This window comes from Heloderma suspectum, chromosome 13 (genome assembly GCF_057233095.1).
Source record: "Heloderma suspectum isolate Gila_16-S chromosome 13, 16-S_ref, whole genome shotgun sequence".
NCBI lineage: Eukaryota > Metazoa > Chordata > Lepidosauria > Squamata > Helodermatidae > Heloderma > Heloderma suspectum.
The window spans coordinates 14,713,048-14,723,537 of NC_139470.1; the positions used below are offsets into that span (position 1 = coordinate 14,713,048).

At 44.3% G+C, this 10,490-nt stretch overlaps 1 long non-coding RNA gene across 1 annotated transcript in view; it reads right to left on the reverse strand.

Moving 5' to 3' along the window:
• LOC146336068 (uncharacterized) overlaps nt 1-5,905 on the reverse strand; it is a 49,698-nt gene extending 43,793 nt beyond the window's left edge. Inside the window, exons 1-2 of the long non-coding RNA XR_014785663.1 lie at nt 5,861-5,905; nt 1,583-1,756 (exon numbers count right to left, since the gene is read on the reverse strand). This is a non-coding gene — a long non-coding RNA (uncharacterized LOC146336068). The remainder of the gene's footprint in view (nt 1-1,582; nt 1,757-5,860) is intronic.
• Between the last annotated feature and the right edge of the window lie 4,585 nt (nt 5,906-10,490).

Sequence of the window (10,490 nt, forward strand, 5' to 3'; positions counted from 1 at the left end):
ATACACTCCCCAGAGCTTTACAAAGCTCAGTATTCTTTGTGATTAAATGTGAAAAAGCCCCCATCAACCAATATTTTCAGATTTTCAATTTTCTTTCTGGCCTCCTGGGGTTTTAATATGAAATCTTCCTGCACGTTGTTAGTGGAAGTCATATAGCATCCTGAATTACAGCCAGTTTTCTTTTAATGGGCACAGCGGGTATTTTTGCTAGTTCAGAAAGAAAAAAAACACTGCAGAGACCATCACTAAGGGCTGATAGGCCCAGCTTCCCATGAGCAAAAGAAAAATCCAGACAAAGCGACAGGACTGGATCCCTTGGCTCCACACTGCATTTAATGAGCCAATTCTTTCTTTCTGCTGGAGGCAACTGACACCCATATCAAGAAAGAATGAGTGACTTAAAAGTTGGACTGGTGTCAAAATAGAACTTGGGGGCTGAAAGGCTTTGCTGAAGAAATGGGTATGGAAGAGGCACTGAAAGCTGGAGAGGAACAGTAGAAGGGGGTGGCTTGATGGAGAGACACACCTTAGAAACAATGTTCTGTACTTCCAAACAAGCAAGTCCACATATCAAAATGGAGGTGGTAGGGGTGGGTATCCTCTAAAGGTAACAACAATTTGATGTCTGAACTGGTTAAAAATCTAGCCACCGATTTGTATTGATTTTTCAGAAGGCAATTGGACCCTGCCTGAGCTGCACTCTGCAAATCCAAAAGCCTCACCCACCCCAGCAGCCATGAGATGTCTATATGTAAGCATGAATGCAAGCATTCATTTGCAAAGAGATATTCATATGTGCTAGTATGTACATGTGCATACATACGTATATTTCTTGGTGTGTGGGGGGGCGGGGGGTGAGAAAGAGAGAGAGTGAGGAGGGGGAGAGAGAAAGCAAACATTATTGTCTCCACATTTCAGGAGGGCTGGTGGTGGCTAAGGATAAGAGAAAGTGACTTGCCTAAAGCCACAGGATGAGTTCCTGACTGAAGCAAGATTTGAAAAAAATCACTTCCTACCTCACACATCATTTTGTTAACTGCTGTGCTACATTAGCTATAATTTAGCCTTTGGGAACTTTACCTCCTAGATCTTTAAATCAATAAATGAAACATCACAGATGTAGGTCTTGACTGCAATACTATACATTTTACATGTGACCAAGACACACAACTGAACAATTACATAGGGCATACAGATACCGTAAGTGAACTAAGTTTGCTAACAGGGTCCATGTTCCAAATCATCTAAAACCATCATGCATTCATAAATGGCAGCAGGATGGGAAACTGCCAGGCAGGTTCTGAGAACTGTCAATTGCCAGATTTTTGTTGATGAAACACAAAGTCAGAGGTGTATTTTCCACCACCTAGATATGTGCATGCCATGACTGCCGCCAAAGTAAATCGTGTTATGTTTACTACCATGGTGTCTAAAATACCCAAATCTTAACACTTTCTTGCATGCAGACACATTGCATTCCAGCTCCGCATATTGCAGCGTCCTCCTTCTCAAAATAGTAACAGAAATGATACCATTATTCTTGTTCTCCTTCATCTCTATGCACCACTAACAATTTCTTTACCTTGGTTGGCCTTGTCCGGCAGAGCCACTGAGCATGCTTCTTCTCTGTCAGGTGTAGGGCTGGCTTCCCAAATGCAACCTTGCTGGCATTCTGTCAGTGTGGAGTGATCATCAAGGGGCTATGGCTTCAACTGCTTTCTATATCATGGAATCTTCCTTGTCCTTGGAAATAGTGCTAGAAGTAAACAGAAAATGTAAAAACTCAAATAGGGCAGGGTGATACAGGTTCCCTTTAATTGCTGTATACCAAAACAGTAATGATGAACTTGAGCACACTCCAGGAGAGAGCGGAGGACAGGAAGGCCTGGTGTACTATGGTCCATGGGGTCACGAAGAGTCGGACACGACTGAACAACAACAAAAACAGTAATGCAATTTGATTTTAAATATTGCACATAGAAAACTAGGGAGAAGAACTCTAGCCTAGCCTTCTTCCTCACATGCTACTTTTCCATATGGAGGGTTTTTTCCTCTTTCAATGGAAGAGCGCGCAATTCTGTGAGTCCCTACCTGCAGTGAGAAGTGGCACTGCCCAGACACAGGCTTACCTCTTCAACAAGGAGCCCTTCAGTGCAAATCTTACGAAGATTTAAAGGTAAAAGGTAAAGGTGTCCCCAACCAGTTGTGTCCGACTCTAGGGGGTGGTGCTCATCTCCATTTTTAAGCCAAAGAGCCAGCGCTGTCCGAAGACACTTCCGTGGTCATGTGGCCGGCATGACTGAACACCGAGGTGCACGGAACGCTGTTACCTTTCCCGCCGAAGCAGTAGCTATTTAGGAAAGGTTCCTCCTGTGCAAGCACCGGGTCATTACTGACCCCTAGAGGGACGCCTGCTTACGCTGGCGTTTTCATGGCAGACTATAGCGGGGTGGTTTGCCATTGCCTTCCCCAGTCATGACTACCTTTCCCCCAGCATGCTGGATACTCATTTGACCGACCTCGGAAGGATGGAGGGCTGAGTCGACCTCAGCCGGCTACCCGAGACCCGGCTTCCGCTGGGATCAAACTCAGGTCATGGGGAGAGTTTTGGTTGCAATACTGCCGCCTACCACTCTGCACCACACGAGGCTATTTATTTATCTACTTGCAATTTCTTGCTTTTGAACTGCTAGGTTGGCAGGAGCTGGGACTGAAGACGGGAGTTCACTCCGTCACGCAGCACTCGGGTCTCTCTTCAACGAGGAGCCCTTCAGCGCAAATCTTACGAAGATTTACCTAGAAGTAATTCCAATTGTGTTCAATGCAGTTTCTCCCCAAATAATTGTGCATGGGATTGCAATTGCGCATAGTGCAATCCTATGCACATTTACTGAAAAGATTTATAAAGCTTAATTCCAAATACCTTACTCCCTGGGCATGGTTTGAAGCCCCATGATGGAGCAACCCTTAGTGAAGCTGAAGTGATCTGGGTCAGGCCAGTGCCTGCTTACATACACTGCTTTGAGTTCCATGGATGAAAGGCAGGATTTTCAGGGTGGACAATTTGTGACCCTCCAGATGTTGTTAGATTGCAACTCCCATCAGACCTAGCCAGCATAGTCAATAGTGAGGGACTATGGGAGTTGAGTGCAACATCTGGAGGGCTACAAGTCACCTGATCAATGTAGTTAAATAAATAAGCCCATGTAGGATTTCAGCCACGCACCTAAATCCTATAAAATGCTTAAAATACTTGGAAGCAAGCCCACCTGACAAGGACTCCTTCTCATCCCATGAACATATGAATTGCGTCTGGTTGGGACACAAGAGAGGGACTATTCTGTCGTCATGACTTTTGGAACACCCAGTTTAGGGAGGCTTACCTTCACAATGTGAAAACCCTTCTTTTTTTGGCAGGAACTTGACCTGCTGAGCAGTTAGTGAGACTCACACTGCGATCTTATGCAAGTTTACTCAGAAGACCCACTACCTTCAGTCAGTGGAGCTTACTCCCAAGTAAGTGTATTTAGGATTGTAGCCTTAGGCAGCAATACTACACGCACTTACCTAGGAATAAGCCCCATTGAATTTAATGAACTTACTTCTACAGAGACATGTATAGGATTGCATTGTAAAACTGGTATGTTGTTCAATTGTTTTACCTTCTCTCATTTGTTTTTAGTTTGTATCTCTGATATTGATTATCTTTATTATGTTTTTATTTATTCATAGCATTTCTATACCACATTTCTAGAACCAACCAAGGCAGTTTACAAAAATGCTGAAGACAAAATTCATAAACTAAAAGACATAGTAAAATGTTTAAAACAACTTTAAAACCATAATAGCAATTTAAAAAGTCAAATTAAAAAGATACACCTTGACCAGCTTCCTGAATACAAAGAGTAGGGGCCAGCCATAATTTCAGAGGCAATGTGTTCCAGAGTTTGGGAGCAACAAAGGAGAAAGTCCTTTCCTGCGTACCTCACAAGCAGGCCTCTGTAAGCAAGGGCGTCGCCAGCTGGTCTTAGCAACAGAGCAGGTAGTTTAAAGCTGTAACGGTTAAAACCAACACCTTGAATTACAACAGGAAAACAATTGGCAACCAGTGCCTATCTTTTGGTGTGGGAGTGATGTGATCATACCATGCACCGGTTAGCACGTTGTAAGCTGCCTCCATTGTTTAAATGGAAAAAGTGGGCTTAAACTATTTTAAGTGAATAAATAAAGGGTTCCAAGGAACTTACTCTTAGGTAAATTGAGAAGTCAGGTAGAAATATCTTAAATAAATCATGCTCCGAGGGCTTACTCTCAGGTAACTGTTTAAAATTCCAGCCTTAGAATGCAATCCTATGTATGTCTGCTCAAAAGTAAGTCCCACTCTGTTTAATGAAGCTTACTGCTAAGTAAGGGTATTTACAATGCCAGCTCCAAGTGTTCCAGGGCCCTTGGGCAACACATCCTCCCTCCAGTGTATCTACTCACCACCATTGTCAACACCTGCTATCCCTCTTCATCCTCTTTCTCATTTTCTTTGCTACCCCTTGCTTGCTTGACAGGGAGAGAGCCAGGGACCTCTACTTCCCTTTCTTACCACCACCATTGTCTGGGACAAAATGAGAGGTCGGTGAAACAAGTTACAAATGGTGAAGAGGAGGCAAGTCCAGGGGGCTGTTGCTGGTTAGCCCTGCTGGGGTGTGGGCCCTCAGCAGGTGCCCAACTATACCTACCCTTGACACCAGCCCTGCATACCCAGACCTTCGGCTGTAATCCTATACATATGCATATCTGGGGCAAGTCCCACTGAACTCAGTAGGGCTTACTTCCAAGTTGACATATGTAGGATTGTGCTGCTAGCTTCAAAGGCCCATGCAACAGGTCTTTTTCATTTTCTCAGCAAGTGCATTCTCATTTTGACTGTCTCATCCACCATCCTAGTTACAATCTCAGTTTTCTAGCAAATCACACAGTAAGGAATCGTAAAGGACTACGTGCAGTGCAATCCTACACACATCTACTCAGAAGTAAGGCCCATTGACTTCAATGGGATTTAGTCCCAGGCAAGTGCAAGCTTAGTTTATTTTTTCCTCCTTTTTGTACTTGCTGGCTTCGTTACAAGTCTTTCACTCTTTTCTTTTTATTGATGTAGTGCAGCTTGCATTTTATTATTTATTAGTTTCATTTATACCCCACCTTTCCATTAATACTTAAGGCAAACAATAAAACCCACAAAAAAAATCAGTCCCCATAATAAAGGCAAACCAAAAAAACCATATAAAAAGCAGAGAAGCATAGGTAAGTCTAAGAAAATGGCAGCCAGTTTTGTTGTTTATTCGCTCAGTCAGTGACTTCATGGACCAGCCCATGCCAGAGCCTCCTGTCGGCCGTCGCCACCCCCCAGCTCCCCCAAGGTCGAGGCCGTCACCTCCACAATATCATCCATCCATGGCAGCCAGTTCAAAACATAATTAAATTTAAAACACTTATTAAAATACAAAGCAGCAGAGAAAAACAAACCAGCCCCATAGGCAAAAACACCTGTTTAAATAGAAAGGAAAGCCATTAAAAAGGAATTTTTAAAATTAAGAAAGCCATAAGATGTGCCTCCCTCTAACGGGCTACCAAAGTTGGGGGCACAACCACCAAGAAGGCCCTGTTATTGGGGGACTTTGTTTTTAATGACTGCAAAAAGACCTTGAGAGCCCATTTAGAATAAAACACCTAGAATAAAATAGTTCTGCCAGTTAAAAAGCAATGGCTAGGACTGAGATAAGGCAGGAGCACTGGGTTTCAAGTACACTCCCTTTTTCCTCTTCTTTTTAAAACAAGACCACTTAAAACCCAATACCCCAAATCCTACCAGTTTTCAAAATCTCCACAGCCAACCTATAACCCGACTCCTACCAACGGCTTTTATTTTTTTAAACTCCCCAGCGTTCTATTCTAACAGCCAATGAGGGAGCAGGATCAAATCCTGTGAGCAAAACCAGCCTTTTAAATCCTTGCCTAGACTCTTGCCCCGCATATGGAGGACTCTAGCAGCTGCGATGGGAAACCGGAAGAGTAGCGGCTGGGTGGAGCTCTTTGTGCGTGTGCGTTTTAAAGCCTCTTTCCATATGGGGCAGCCATAGAGATAGACAGTATAGAGGGACATATGAAATCAACCCTGTGGTAAAAATGGAAAAGCTGCCATTGAGAATAGATTTTTTTTAAAGGGGGCAGATTGATGTCGCTTTCTGACCTTTGACATCTCTATGGTGAACAAAGCCATATATTTGGTACTGAAAACTTGAGTAGAAATCCAGTTCTATGGTATATAGGAAGTGTTAAAAAAAAAAGATGCTTATTGTGTCACTCTATCTTTTGGCTCTATGCTCTAGCTACCGGGGCAAAGTGCGGAAGTGGTTTTCACCATAGAGAGGCCAGCAGATAGAGCGACACCACTCTGACTTTCACATAGCAAATCCAGGACCCATCTTAGATGGATAAAATATAGGATGCATAATATACATCTTAATATAATAATATATGAAATAATATAATATCAGACTTATGAGATATATTTTTTCATCTCTGTGGCCCATAATGGAGGCTTTTCATTCTTTGGCAGAAGTCCGGGCTGTGTGGCACATACGAAAGTCACAAGGATATGAAAAGTAGAGAGTGGCATCCCATTATCTGAATATGAAATTTCTGGGGTCTAATTAGAGAAATAATTTTAAAATGCCAAGTGAGAGCTGCCTATAGAAACCACTGGAGACATTATTGTTGTTATGAACTACATTAAAAACAAAAACACCTTCCTCCAAGGGCATTTAAAATGCAATATCCTAAATCCTACCAGTTTTCAAATTCTCTGCAGCCAACCTATATACCGACTCGCTCACAAGGTAATTCTACCTTCTCCCATTTTATAACTGCAACAAACCTGCCAAGTAGATTAGCCGGGGGGGGGAGGCTGAGTCAATGTTGGTCATGAAATCTCAAAAATTTGCACAGAATTTGTGTCCATTAAATTGGCCTAATCAAAGTATTACCCTAGTATGGATTTTGGACTTTCCCCCTTATAGCTAACACAACTACCTTTGTTTTTCATCCATCATCATTATTATTGTTATTATCTGCCTTTAATATCATTTGGTCTAAAGATGGGATATTAATCTAAGTCAGTAAAGGCAGAATCCTATGCATGTTAAGCAGAAATAAGTCCTACATCTCCCAGCATCCCTCCAGCTAGCCATGTTGCCTGGAGGATGCTAGGAAATGTAGGCCTTATTTCTGTCTAAACATGCATAGGATTGTGCCCTTGGGCTCTAATCCTATACACGCTTACTTCCAGGGACGTCCTACTGAATTCAGTGGTACTTACTTCTGGGTAGACATGTATAGAATTGAATTTTAACTGAGGCTGACTTTTGAAGTTATGAAGTTTCTAAACCGTGCACACTTATTTTGTGTCCTTTAAATTGGCCTAATCAAAGTATTGGCCTAATATGGATTGTGGATGTTTCCCCTTAGAGCTAACACAACTACCTTTGTTTTTCATATTATTATCATTGTTGTGTTCTTGTTTTCCGTAGTATTATTATTACTATTACCTGCCTAATACTAAACAATAAACATGCATAGGATTGTGCCCTTGGGCTGCAGTCCTATGCACACTTCTTGTTGTTTATTCGTTCAGTCGCTTCTGACTCTTCGTGAGTTCATGGACCAGCCCACGCCAGAGCTTCCTGTAGGCCGTTGCAACACCCAGCTCCCCCAAGGTCGAGTCCGTCACCTCCAGAGTATCATCCATCCATGGCAGCCAGTTAAAAACATAATTAAATTTAAAACACATCCATCCATCTTGCCCTTGGTCAGCCCCTCTTCCTTTTGCCTTCCACTTTCCCTAGCATCAGCATGTTCTCCAGGGTATCCCGTCTTCTCATTATGTGGCCAAAGTACTTCAGTTTTGCCTTTAATATCATTCCCTCAAGCGAGCAGTCTGGCTTTATTTCCTGGAGTATGGGCTGGTTTGATCTTCTTGCAGTCCAAGGCACTCTTAGAATTTTCCTCCAACACCACAGTTCAGAAGCATCTATCTTCCTTCGCTCAGCCTTCCTTATGGTCCAGCTCTCGCAGCCACTTCCAGGTAAGTCCTATTGAACTGAATGGTGCTTATGTCTGAGGAGACATGTCTAACCTACCTCACAGGGCTGTTGTGGTGATAAAATGGAGAGGAGGAGGAGGGCCATGTAAGCCACCTTGGGCTCCTTGGAGGAAAAGGTGGATATACACGTAACAAATAAATATAGGACTGAACCTCATTCATTCATTCTATTTCTATACCGCCCCATAGCCGAATTAAATTAAAAACCATTAAAGTACATTATACAAAGTACGAAACCCATTTGCATAAACACATTTATTTATGTATGTATGTATTTACAACATTTGTATACTGCTCCACATCTAAACAGATTCCGGAGCAGTGAATGGCAAAAGATAAAATAAACAAAAGATAAAAAGAATGAAACATGATATTACAATTACATAAACAGATAGTACATACACAGACAACATATAGCTAAAAACAATATATGGGAGGAGCCATAACTCAGTGTGATAGAGCACATGGGTTCCCCGTCAACAGCTGGTTGGCCACTGTGTGAACAGAATGCTGGACTAGATGGACCCTTGGTCTGATCCAGCAGAGCTCTTCTTCTGTTCTTATTTGCATGCAGAAGGTCCCAGGTTCGATCCTCAGCTTCTCCAGGTAGGGCAAGGAAAGAATCCTTCCTTAAACCCTCAAGAGCCACTGCCAATCAGTATCGACAACACAGGGCTAGATGAACCAAAGGCCTGACTCAGTATAAGGCAGCGTCCTATGTTCCTAATGTTTTAATAATCAATTAATAAATATTGGATAGAACATTAAAAAAAAATATTTATTAGCCGCCCATCTGTCTGGCTACCCGGCCGCTCTAAGCGGCGTACAATCCTAATGAGCTTCCGCCACGCCTTAAAAACGGGGCTGTTCAGGCAGGCATTTGGGGGTGGGTTAGGGTATTTTTTATGATGTTTTTAATGTAGAATTTTATTGTTTTAACTGTTTTGTTGTTGTACATCGCCCAGAGTGGCTGGGTGACCATCCAGATGGGCAATAAATAAATAACACGAAATACAACAAATTTACATAATCAACGGAACAAAACAACGTAACAAAACAACACTACTCTAAAAACAACAACAACCCTTGTTGTTGTTGTTGTTCAGTCGTGTCCGGCTCTTCGTGACCCCATGGCCCATAGCACGCCAGGCCTTCCTGTCCTGCGCTCCCTCCCGGAGCGTGCTCAAGTCCATATTCATTGCATCGGTGATGCTATCTAGCCACCTCATCCTCTGCCGCCCCCTTCTCCTTTTGCCTTCAGTCTTTCCCAGCATCAGGGTCTTTTCCAGACATTTTCCTCTTCACATTGTTGTCGTTCAGTCGTGTCCGACTCTTCGTGACCCCATGGCCCATAGCACGCCAGGCCTTCCTGTCCTGCGCTCCCTCCCGGAGCGTGCTCAAGTTCATATTCATCGCATCGCTGATGCTATCTAGCCATCTCATCCTCTGCCGTCACCTTCTCCTTTTGCCTTCAGTCTTTCCCAGCATCAGGGTCTTTTCCAGGGAGTTTTCTCTTCGCATTAGGTGGCCAAAATATTTGAGCTTCAGCATCTGTCCTTCCAATGAGCACTCAGGGTTGATTTCCTTTAGGATGGACTGATTTGACCTCCTCGCAGTCCAGGGGACTCGTAAGCGTCTTCTCCAGCACCACAGTTCGAAGGCATCAATTCTTCAGCGCTCGGCCTTCCTTATAGTCCAGCTCTCACAGCCATAGTTGCTACTGGGAACGATTGATTGATTGATTGCCTTTATACCCCGCCTTTTTTCCTCTTGCCAGGAACCCAAGGCGGCTTACATTCTCCCCCTCCTCTCCATTTCATCCTCACAACAACAACCCTGTGAGGTGGGCTGGGCTGAGAGTCTGCGGCTGGCCCAAAGTCCCCCAGGGAGCTTCCGTGGCCGAGCGGGGACTGGAACCCGGCTCTCCCGGCTCCCACTCCAACACTCTCGCCGCTACACCGGGCTGGCTCTCGTTTTTCATCGGATCTCGTTGGATCTCATTTTCGCCCGCTGGCTCAGCAGCAACCCTAACCCACCCCAAACGTGGGCTCAACCTGAGCAGCCAGGTTTTCAACGCCCGGCGGAAGCTCCTCCGAGGACCAACTTACTCTTTGAACGGTGTGCGACAATAACACGTTCGTGTTTGTTTTTTTTTTGACGACAGCGTGGGGGGCTTTGCGGACCGCCGGCCGCTCTCTACCCCCATCTCTGTGGCACGCGAGGGGCGCTCTAGCCGCGCCCTCCGGACCCCGCGGCCGCTTCCGCCCTCCTCCTTCCGGTTCCCTCCTCTCGCCGGCCGCTTCGCCCGCTCTGCCCGCCCGTCTCCATGGTGGCGCCC